Source organism: Montipora foliosa, chromosome 7 (assembly GCF_036669935.1).
Source record: "Montipora foliosa isolate CH-2021 chromosome 7, ASM3666993v2, whole genome shotgun sequence".
NCBI classification, from domain to species: Eukaryota; Metazoa; Cnidaria; class Anthozoa; order Scleractinia; family Acroporidae; genus Montipora; species Montipora foliosa.
This window is the reverse complement of record NC_090875.1, coordinates 6,225,568-6,237,732: the sequence shown is the minus strand read 5'-3', so window position 1 is coordinate 6,237,732 and position 12,165 is coordinate 6,225,568. Positions and strand designations below refer to the sequence as shown.

General features: G+C 38.2%; 1 pseudogene; it reads left to right on the top strand.

Annotated features, from left to right (window-relative positions):
- The first annotated feature begins 9,454 nt into the window (after positions 1-9,454).
- Positions 9,455-11,735, top strand: LOC138009778 (uncharacterized; annotated as a pseudogene).
- The last annotated feature ends 430 nt before the right edge of the window (positions 11,736-12,165 follow it).

Below are 12,165 nucleotides of genomic sequence, written 5' to 3'. Positions count from 1 at the left end.
TGCTGTAATCATTGCGTCTTTCCTAACAGGAATACACCAACGTGATTCCAGTCTATATAGGTGACACTCACACCGTACCAAGTAACTACCATCCTAATTTCCTTTTCTCTGTTTTCAATCCAACTTGCATACAACCAACTAAAGTCATTTGTTGACTCGGGAAAGAGAACCAATATATCAAGTGCAATATGATTTTCCAGAGGAATCTTCCACCCAACACGCAATGCTTGCAAACTCAGTTTCGATGAATCTGGATAACAGAATATTCTCATCTTGGATTTTTATTGACCCTAGAAATCTTTGCCACAATTGATCATTAGATTTTGCTCTGCAAATTGCATCATTATTGAACCAGAGGTATTCTTCACAATATTGAGTGTTTTTGTCTTATGCATGTTCTGTCTTGCCTTATGGTTAATAAGTCGCAACAGATACTGACATGTGCAGAATACTGTGATATTGACAGTAACATTATCAGCAAATTAACGTCAACTTTATTTATCTTCCAGATCTCAAATGATTTATTCATCTTACTTTTCTCAAGCGATTCATGTTTCGTGTTGTTTTGTCAAAGGAGCTTTGATGTAATAAAGAGAATACAGAGTTAATAAGCAAAACCAGAAAAATTGCTACAGGTAAGGGAGATCCAAACACTGAACACCACCATCTGTCTCCTATCTCATTGTTCAAGGTAACAAAGTAAACAGACATCAAATAACAAAACGATGCCAACAAAACTTGAAACTTTGACATCCTTGCATCAAAAAGACCTGTGAGACTTGCTGCTTTCGGATTCACAACAAATACTACCTTGAGTGGTAGTGAATCGGGATGCAATTACATTTAACAAAACAGTAACATAATACAGAAATTTGTGGCCATCATAAATGTCATAAACTCCTTTTACACACGCACAAAAATTGGCATGGCACTCCAAAACAGCGACACGTTACCAATATTTGGATTGTCTAGCACACCTGCAGAGATGTGCTCGGTGCCTAATATGCCTTCTATTTGTTCTGCTTACGCATGAAAAATTTGCCTTGCCATGCCCGAAAAACATAGGTATGGTAGTGACATTTTGGAGTGCCATGCCAGTATTTTTTGCAACTGTAAAGCGGGCTATGATGTTAATAATATTAAACATGACAATTCCGTAAAAAACTGAAGTGAACTAGGTGGCTGAGTGCAGGTTATTTTCATCTCAAACTATTAAACGCAAATTACAGAAAAGCTGCAAAGCTACTGTTATAACATCATATTTCAAGTAGTACCAAAGCCTTTGGCATTTAATATTTCAAAAGTCAGATCAGCTTTGAAGCTCTTATAAGGCTGGTGAACGACTGGAAGACAATGAAGGTGTATGTGGAGCAGTAGCCATAACTATGTTACATCTATCTTCAATCTTTCTACTTGAAGGAAAAGGAGTCCCTAAGTGGTCACAAAGTGCAAAACTCACTATGTCAGGTGTGAAAGATCCAGCCCAGTCGTACACTGCTGCCATGAGGCTATTGGTGGGGAAACGCCAAGAGCATACTCGAATTGCGAGGTGTTGAACTCTCACAGTGACGAAATCTGCTTCTGGTTTTGCAGCTCTAGCTTCCTGAACTCTCTTCTTTTGTTCAGCCTGGGTATTTGCCCTTTCCAGAGAAAGTCTCTTTTGCCTGTCTTCTTCGAGTGAAAGTTTATATTCTCTATGTTGCTCCCTCTTGAGTGAGCACCTTTCCTCTGATGTACTACCTATAAGGCCTTGGCTGTCATTATATCTGCCCCCCTCCCCCATTGCAATACCAGATACACACGTCATTTCAGAAGTAGGGGAGTCACAAACTGTTAGGATGGGTGGTAGACCATCATCGCTTTCTTCACATTTTTGGATAACAAGTATAGCCTGACATCCTTAGGCTTAAAAGCCTCCATATAATTTCAATATACTTCTCTCCTATCATTCACTTCCAGTGTAACACCTACTTGTTCATTGTGAAAATTGCCAATAGCAAATTTCATCTCTGAAGCGTCTCCATAATGAGATTTTCCATTAGGGAAAAACATTGATTGACAAAATTTCATAACTTCCATTCTACTGATTGAAATTGGTAGAGTAGCATACCTGCTGCCACTTCCCTTTGACAGAGGTACAAGGACATAATCCTTTGCCTCCTCACGGAAATGCTTCCTCCCAACCTGTACTCATTTTGTCTTCTGTTTTTTCCTTTCTAATTTTTTTCTTTTGCTCTTTGTTACCACCAGACGTCACAAGCTTCTTAGATCGAGTTTTCCTAGAAGATAACAATGCCTCCAATAGTCTTCTGCTTTTGGATTCCTTTGCATGTCTTGAGCAGTGTTACAAAAGCCATGCAGGGTTAATCTGCTCCCTTCAGTTTGAGACCCAACTTTTTAAGGACATCATCATTTGCACTAAGAACTGCTGGAATATCTATGTCAGAAGAGGAAATTAAATTAAGTGTTATTTTAATGTTATTAATTTATTGGAAAACCATAATGCTATTTTAATTTACCAATCCGTGCAACGGTTTATGTACCAGTATGCACTACAAACCTACAGATTCTCACAGCAATCCCATACAGCATTTTCTTTGGTGCATTTTTCCTATTCTAAACTTTCCTGCTATCTGCTGCTCCGATTTACAAAATTGTACATATTTGTTGTGTTTTCATCCGACAGCACAATGCTGGTTGAATTTAAAAATGACAGTACTTCTTCCAATAAACATGTCTTGTCCGTTGTCCAAGACTCCTGCTTCATTTCAAAGTCGTTCTCTGTAAGAAATTTATCAGTTCTCTTCCTTTTTGATCCATCAATTTGCCAAACCAATTCCTGTTCTCAGCCTGTTTATTAACCAAATGATCGACTATATTTACAGTTATCATGGGCAAGGGTTTTGCAATGGAATCATGAAGTCCTCAGCCCTGCTAACCTTCAGTCCTATATTGATGCTATGACAGGCATTGGAGCCCCATTGCCAATTACTTTGGGTTTATTGATGGGACAGTTAGACCTATATGCCAACCAGGAGAACATCAGCGGTTTGTTAACAATGGTCATAAAAGGGTTCACGCCCTTAAATTCCAAAGTACTGCCTCGCCAAATGGTTTGATTGGAAACTTAAATGGCCCTGTTGGTGAATATTAAGTTATAAATACACTGATTTTATTATTATCATTGTTATTATTGTTGATATTATTTTCTTATTTGTTTAGTTTCCAAAAACTTTTCCTTTTTTGTAACTCACCAACAGGGCACAATAATCTAGCAAAAACTGTATTTCAACTTTTACTGAATTACAGGAGGAAAAAGGATGATTTACAAGCAAACAAACAATTTTATACTTACCTTTTAGCGAGAATGGCAAACCTCCCTGAATTTCTTCGTCAACGAAAGCCAGACAACGTTTTTGTTGCTGTTTAACTTATACAACAGCTTGGTCCAACCTAGAGTTCTTGACATGTGATGGATGTGACGATGAATACAACAAATAACTGTGAATAACAGTTATAACAAATAACAGCATGATCCACCCAATATCTCAAATCTATTTACTTGCTCGAAAAAAATTTATTCCTATTCATGCGGTCTGCAATAGCTAGAAATTTCCATGTAGAAATGTCGATTTAAAAAAACGGTTATTGTCCCTCTCTAGAATTGGTACAAAAATATGGAATGATATCCCCCCTGAAATTCGCCAGCTTAAGAAAACACACTTTAAACGTAAAATGAACGAATTACTTCTGAAGTTTCTTAAAATTGAGATGAATGTTGATATGCTCTAAATCAATCTTTTGAAGTATATGGCTTTGCTTTGACAGTTACGTACAATACCTCAGATCATTATTTATTCATTTTTTAATTGTTATTCTTTTGAACACTCTTTTCTGTTATGTACGAGGCGTTTGTTTGTGCAATTCTTGTGAATTTTTAAGTGTCTTTGTTTACTTGTGAGAGCCAGTAATAATGTCGCAGTGTAAGTGTGCCGCCCAGAATAGCAATACTAACTGTGGGCAACCATGGTCTTGTTTGTATAATTATAATTTGTTTGTAAATAAAGTTAAAGTTAAGAAGAGAAGCCAGCAATGTTTTGTTTCCACAAAAAAGAAACATTAAATGCACCTCAAGCCCATCGAGTAAATGATGGTACACTGAGAGTCACCCAGGTATAAATGCTTATGCACAGACTGTTGACGACTACGATTATATTATTTTTCATCACATGCACTGGGCAAGAGAAGTTAACAGTTCTTTGCTGTGAAACATTACAAAGTTTGGTTGTTTCTAAATGCATTTTGTTTTATCTTTGTTGTGAATGGGGTTTTTGCAGATCAGTTCTATCTTTGTTGGTATGATTTGTATGTATACAAGGTTAAAATGATTTCAGACTTTCAGATTTCAGATTTGTCTTTGCCTTTGTTTAAGAATTTTGTATTTACATCTGGAACAAAGAAAAATACAAATCAACCTTAGTTTGAAATCATTTTGACCTGGGATCTCATTTTAACCCTCAATAAATACAAAGAAATTAAGGTGATTCCCTGGTTTTGCATTGCGCATTCCTACTGCGCACGATTTTTGCGTCATCAGCACGCGCACACGAGCGCGCGCGCGTACAAAACATAAGGGATTTCCCTCAAACTAAGCTCAATAGCGAGATAAAAGCTCCTTTTCTCTTAAACAAGCACGATGACCCCCACTTTTTATTTTATAAATTCAATGAGAACAATATCCGCAATAACTGAGAAAAAATTTGGCAGAAATCTATAGCTACTTTTTTGGCAAATGAAATAAATGCTACAGATAGAGACGTAAGGGGCCCAGCAGAGCAAGTCCAAATTATGTTTCCTTTAAAGGATAAAAATATCAATTAATAATGCAGGGTATTTGAAGCCATTTTTTCTGGGACGTAGATGAATAAGCAATCAAAGAAAGTCGAACTCTGTGTGATATAGCACGCCGCATTGAAAAATAATCGATCTTGTTTGTTGTGCACTGAGATAACCAAAAGTCACCTAAATAACCATATTTGTCAGCATCGTGGCATGAAAACAAGCACGGTGACCCCCTCTTTTTATTACCTTTTTAACATCTCCTTGTACTGTAATGTCATCATACCAAGTTTCATCAGAAATCTATGACGGGTTCTTTTACCCGGGAATCACCTTAAAAGAATTTAAACCAAGTATAAAATTAAACCCACGTTACACCTGATATCCATAATTTCAATTTGTTTGAAGCAATTAATCCCGGCTTGGAATAACTGCCTTAATACTTGCCAAAATCGAATTACTTGTTGTTATTTTTGTAAGTGGACTATCTCTAGAATGCTTAATTTGCATGCATAATAAAAACAAGTGACACAGCCGTTGCACAGGTTTTCTTCAGAATGCAGTGCAGACGAGTAGCTTTGCGGTACATAGATGTAATTCCCTCTTTTTCATTGTGCTCGTTGATTTAGGTAACTGCATCATCTTTGGAAGGGGCCAAGTACCTCTTAAAAATTTGTTCTGGTGGCCCACTAGCTGACAAAGTGAACCAAGGAGTCTTAATTGGTGCTGGCAATTTCCACATGATGTCTCGTCAAGAGAGGCAACTGATTCTAGAATATTTACAGCATGTCACGGCAGATGATGTGGATAAAGCTGTTGAGTCATTCCACAGTGCATTTCTACCCATGCATTGTAAACCAGTGGGTGGGAAGCTTTGCAGGAAAGGCGATTTTGTTTCTGCAGTCCAACAAGGGGCTGAGATTTTTTTCAAGATAAAGAACTTCTTCTTTATTAAAGTTAACAATGAGTATCAATCACTTGTTCTTGGTGACACGTTTCAGTTGTTATTTAATCCTAGTGGTGCTGTTTCAAGGCATCCTATCAGTGATACTGCACACTCTTGTGTTTGTGTAGGTGTAAAGGATCTTAGACGAGAGATCATGTTGTTTCCGGAGACAGGTAACAAGTGTGCAGTGGTTGATCCCTTTAGGAGAACTGTGAACCTCCCCAAGGTGATTGTACCTGTATATCCTCAAGTTGGTGATTTTGTGTCTGTGATTGGTGATGATGCTGGTGACCCATGGAGGGCACTAATAACAGAAGTGAACTACCATAGATCAACCGTGAAAGGTTATTTCTATGTATATCATCCCAATTTTGATGCTTATAACCACCTCTGGGTAAGAGAGAGGCCACAAAGAAAGGAGACTATTCATTTCAACAGTCTTTTGGCCATTGTGAATGGTGAATGAGTGGGTAATGCGTGCAGAGACACTTGAGAACTTTTACCACAATATTGAGACTTCAGTTTTGTAAAGCAGGATATACAGTGTAGCTATAACCAAACCTTTATATATGTTACAGGTCAAATTTGATGTCAGGTAAAATTTTATTTTCCTTTGTTTTAGGATTATGGTACACGTAATAAGTCTGGAACAAAAGAAAATGAAATTTAACCTGAAATCAAATTGACGTGTAAGATATGTACATATGAAAACAGTCTTATTGAAGTTTGGAGTTGTTGAAGAAAGTTTGAATTTTAGTGTAATTATAACGACTGGCGGCACAGGAAAACAATTAATGTGCATATCTATAAATCCATAGTTAATAATCAAGCCTTTGACCTAAGTTCCACTTTTTTCTTAGACCTAATTCGAGTTGGATTTAGTAAAAATCCAGCACAGGAATATTAATGAGATATACAGATTGGTGTTGTTTCAAAGCAGAATATCTCAAAACCCATATTTAATAACCAAACCTGGATAACAAAGAAACCGGATTACTAGGTTCCACTTTTGGTTTCAACCTAATCCGAGTTTGGATTTAGCAGAAATCCAGTATAGGAGAATGGGATATCCAGATTGGTGTTTTTTCAAAGCAGGATATCTCAAAACCCATATTCAATAACCAAACCTGGATAACAAAGAAACCGGATTACTAAGTTCCACTTTTGGTTTCGACCTAATCCGAGTTTGGATTTAGCAGAAATCCAGCACAGGAAAATGAGATATCCAGATTGGATTGGGCTCGATTCTTCAAAACCCAAGGTGAAGATGTTTCTTTTAATATCCAGGATGAGGAAAAAACCGTGTTTTTTATTACCTGACAGAAAAACCAGGAGAAAACCTGTTTAAAACCAAACATGGTTATTATGGGAAGTTGGATTTTACAAAATCCATATCAAAAACAAGTATAAACTACATTGGATTTTTGGTTTTTTTCCTGTGATAATTAGCTACCTTTAGCTTAGTGTAATTGTACAGTGTTTCTAGCTCAACTAGGCCTTTCTCTCCTTGTTCTGGCTATAAGTACAGTAGTGGTGTTGATTCGTATTTGTGTTTGCCATTGGATTCGTTTTAAACTTTCCTTGTTAGTCTGTCCAGTTCCTCGAGGTGATTGAGACAGCAATTCCCTGTTCACATGTAGTATTGCAGGACTGGAATAGTGAAGACGTTTGTTGCATATGGCACACAGTCAGTTCTCATATTCCTTGGAAGTTTCCTCGTTGATGTTCTCCTCTAAGGCTTCTTCTTGGCTGCTTTGATACTTTCCTAAGAATTTGTGGTGATCATCATCATTTATTACTTGGATGGTAGCATTGGTACTTAAGGTGTTCCTGGAGGCTAAATTAATCAAATTTGGGCTATGTTTGGCGGTGTATGTCAACAGAATAAAAACAGTAGCTAGGCCACTTTACGGCCAGTTATTGGTCAATCCTCACAGTTTCGAAAAAATTTTTCGGGAGGAGTCAACTGCTCAGGAATGCATGGAATTCAGGAAAATATGGGGCGTGGTCAGGTCCCCTCCAACTCACCTTAAAGCTCAAAACGGAAACAGGATTTATTATTTCACGACAACATTAGGTATGCAAAAAAATATAAGCAAAAACGATAGTTTTCACCGCAGTGTGCATTCTAATGTTGTATTGTTACATCTCTATGAACAAAATTATGATTGTTTACCTTGATGAATTTTGAGAATCCTTAACTCGGGAAATATTTTGCTCCAGAGTGCGCACTGTGGTGTAAATTTTCCGTCTTCTATTTACTTTTGCACTGCCAAGTTTGAAACCCCAACGATTTATCGTTAAGAGGCAAGATTGAAAAACGTAGTTCCCTATCATGGTGTATTTGGCTGTTGTAGTTGTAAATCGGCCATAAATTGCGGAAAATTTCTCATTTCCCGTTGTTTCGAGCTTATTTCGATGGCAGCCATGTTTGCTGTGTCCACAGTAAGTATTTGCAGCGGTGAAACATAAAATACTCTCCCCATATATGGTAAAGTTGACCATTTTTATTTATCTATTTTTCCCGCGAAACCAATGAGAGGGTGGCATAACGCCTTCACCTAGCAACGACACCTTGCTGGCCATAATCTCTGCATGTTGACAGCTAGACACCATTCGATATCCTTTGTTTGACAACGCGTTTGGTAGACGATTTTGAAAGAAAATGTCGCATGGATTTATATCATATAGAAATTTATTTATCCAAAAGAGTTATATAGAGAGAGAGTTTCATTTATCAAAGAAATAATTATACCCATTGATGGCCAGTGGCGATCAGAAAGACTGGTCAAGAAGTCGTCACGAAGTTCGCGGCTCGGGAAGCGATTCGCCTGAACACTGGACTGCTTGAAGAAGCCGGGTGGAAAATCTTGTCTCGCGAATCTGGAAATCGAGTACACTTAACGTACCTGGATCCAGAGGGTAAGAAATTCAAGAGCTCGAAAGACGTAGAAACTAGAGGCAAACTAGAGGCTGATGGATACTCGATCAATTTGTGAAGGAGAATACATGTAGCTCAGAAGTCGCCATAGAAGTGTCCTCCACAAGCAAAGATTGCAGGGAAGATTCCGATGAAGATTACCAACCACCATTGAAAAAAACAACTACCAAAGGTCATGTCAAATCTGGGTAAGTATTTTCCCTGGTCGCTTGTAGTAATGTTCCGTTTTCCTTTTCTAAAATTCCACAATTTGCAGTGATACATTTGTACTTCAGTATTCTTTCACATTGTCAAAAATGAATACTCTTCCCTTTGCCGTCTTTTTAACATTTCATGATTCACATTTTATTTTGTCAAATTGTGAACTCTTTCTGCACATGGAAAGAACGCTTTTTTTTTTTAAATCTGCAGTTTGATCATTCCAGAGGGATTGTTTGTGGGCACAACCTCAAGATTTCAGCAACGTTTTCTGTTGCCCTTCATACAATGGGAGGTGTAAAGGTGCGTATGAATTAGGAAATTTATACTCGTGTCCTCAAGTAAGTAGTGCAAAGAAAAATTTCGTTGAGCTTGATTCAAGAGATGTCTGTGTTTGTATGACCTTCATATCATCAGAAGAACGATCGAGTGTGTAATTTTAGGATTTTAGTGTGAAAGGTTTTTACATATAATCATAATCGTGTTTATCACTCATATGATTACAGACCAAATTGGACTCCAATGTATGTATGTTGTTTACCTTCAAGTGTTGTGGGTGCTGGACCACAGAGATAGACTACAAGAGCAGCCAACTTGCCCAGAATTCACGGAGGCAAATAGTATCCTTGGCCCTCTCTTTAGCATTTTTCATAAGTGGGCATGGGTATGCTAGTTATAGGAAAACCCTTGGGAGAGGTTTGGGTTTGGGTGTTACCTCACAAAAACCCTTCTTGGAAGTGATTGACCTCGCCCTTCCTCATATTAAAGACATGCTTGATGAGATGTGTGATGATGCCAAACATCAAATGATATAACTGCCATCAGATCAAATCAGTAGCTGGTCCAGAGCAGTAACATGCTGTGATGGTTGCTGGCTAATACGGGGGCATTTTAGTCAAAATTGCACCTTTGTGATAAAAAATTATATCACAGGTGCCCTTCTGTATTATGGGCACCTGTCAATGTGAGGTGCAGACAGGATTTGCGATGAAGATTTATGGCAAGGTACTGCTAAGTCAGTGGAGGGCCATCTTAGCCAGAAGCTTTGGGCTCAGGCAAAAGAAGAAGGCCTAAATGTTGCAATCAATTGGCAGGATGCCGACTCTTCGTCTGCCAAAGGGTTTCGGTATTCATTCTCTAATGAACAGGAGTCTAGAGTTATGTTATGTAGGGGGCATGTAGGTAGAGCACATGGGAAAAAATTAGAAGATTTGAAGGGAATGTCAACATTTACCCCAGCATTTATTGCCTTGCACAAATCAGAATTTCCTTCTATAGAATCATTGAAATGCTGCTGTGCTGGCAAAAAGCATACTTTTGTTGCAACAAGGAACAAACCTGTATGTGGTTGTATAGGGCCCGGATTTATTCAAAATGTCAAACGGAATCACTGCTGTGCGCTAGTTCAGGCTGGTAATAGTCCTGAAAAGTACAGAGAGACCATGCTGACACTTGGCAAATACCACAGCAAGGACATTCATGAATGGGAGGGAGGGTCTTGTTCTTTTCATCCCCTGACAAAGTGCTCTTGTAAGAATTGTGATTGTGATGAAAATGGGTTTTGCCCAGATATGAAATGCCAAGGACAGCCATATCACTCTACTCACTCCCTGAAATGTGAGTTTTATGGGCTTGCCTATGAGATAGAGTGTGCTGAAAGGGCAAAAAATGCAAAGAGTGTGATTGACCCAGAATTAGGGAAAGGGCACTCAAACATGCCAGAGGCCACCTTTAGTGTTTTGGCAAAATTCAGGGCCAAGGATACCAATCTACACCAAAAACATTACCAGGCCTCTACCAATCTGGGCCTTATTCAGGCAAACATGACATGGCTGTTTAAAGAAAAGGGGGCACAATACCACTGGATCATTGAGATGTATTTTCGGATGGGCCTTCCAGTACTCAGGGGAATTCAGGAGATTGTATGTAAACGAAATCTTGTCGATTTCATAACAAGAAAGTGTTGTTTTGTAATGATCAGGTGGGGATGATTTGGGATGTGAAGTTCTGTTTGGATATTATAATGATTATATCAACAGTTAAAAAAAATATTCCAACATAGTGAGGAGAACAGAAAAGGAATAGACAAAGTTCAGCACCTGTGTTCAGTGTTCTATATTATATGCATGTGGACATGTGGTTTGTGCCAACATGACAACAGAGAGAGAATGAAGCGGTTGGAATACTACAAGACGGATGTGGGGAAAAAGAAAAGAGTCAAGGAAAAAGTTAACCGAGCCGAGGAGCAAGAATTGAGGTATAACTAATCAGTGCAGTGGTCATTCATTAACTATAAACAGGGTCACCAAATTTACAACTCTTTTCAGGACATCATCGAACAAACTGAATCAAAATGTAATTACTGCCCATCTAGATAGCCTTTTGGTATTGGTGGGATAGTGTAACCTTTTTTATTTGTAATGATAAGATTGTTACATATCTTAGGTCTGGGATACTAGCAAATCCACTACTTACTGAAGGGGAAGTATAACAGTGCTTGCAAACATAGTCTTGCGTCCCTTTCTTGTCTTGTAGAAAGAAATATGTCAAGAATTGCCAAATTAGGCACACATATGGAGAGGAAGAGCAGACGGATCTTTTGGAAGAAGAAGCAGTCCTCCTTGCACAGAATGCTGTTGATGAGGGACTGGTCAGTGGCACCGAAATTACATCAGTTCCTGTTCCTGATGCCCCTGAAAGTGCTGTAGTGACTCTTGGGTGAGAGGATTGCAAATGGTGTGGGAGTACCACACACAGTCGCAAACGCACAAAGACTGCCCCCATAATCCTAGAAATGCTCCCACCATATAAAATATTCTTTTTTTGTAAACTGTAGTATTCAATTTTGGTTGCTATAAAGTTACAGTTGAACCTCAATTATCCAGACCAATTCTTCTGATCCCATTATTTTTGTGAAATATTAATAAGGCATAATGAAGATTCCTTAAAGGCTATTCTTTTGAGTTCATTTTAATTTAGGCACTGAAAATGTGAGTTATGACTGGCTGAGACTTGTTTTGTTGCCAAGTGAAACCTTGGTGTCCTAATTAATTTGTGTTTACCTCATCAATATTCACATTTTCAATTTTCTGGACTATTCACTACAGTCCCATTGACTCTGGATAATCAAGGGTTGACTGTATATGTATTTGGTTAGGCTAGCACAACCCTGAGAACTGTACTCTTTGGTAAACATGGTGTTGATATTTGGGTCTGGTGCCTTAGTAGAATGCATACCTAT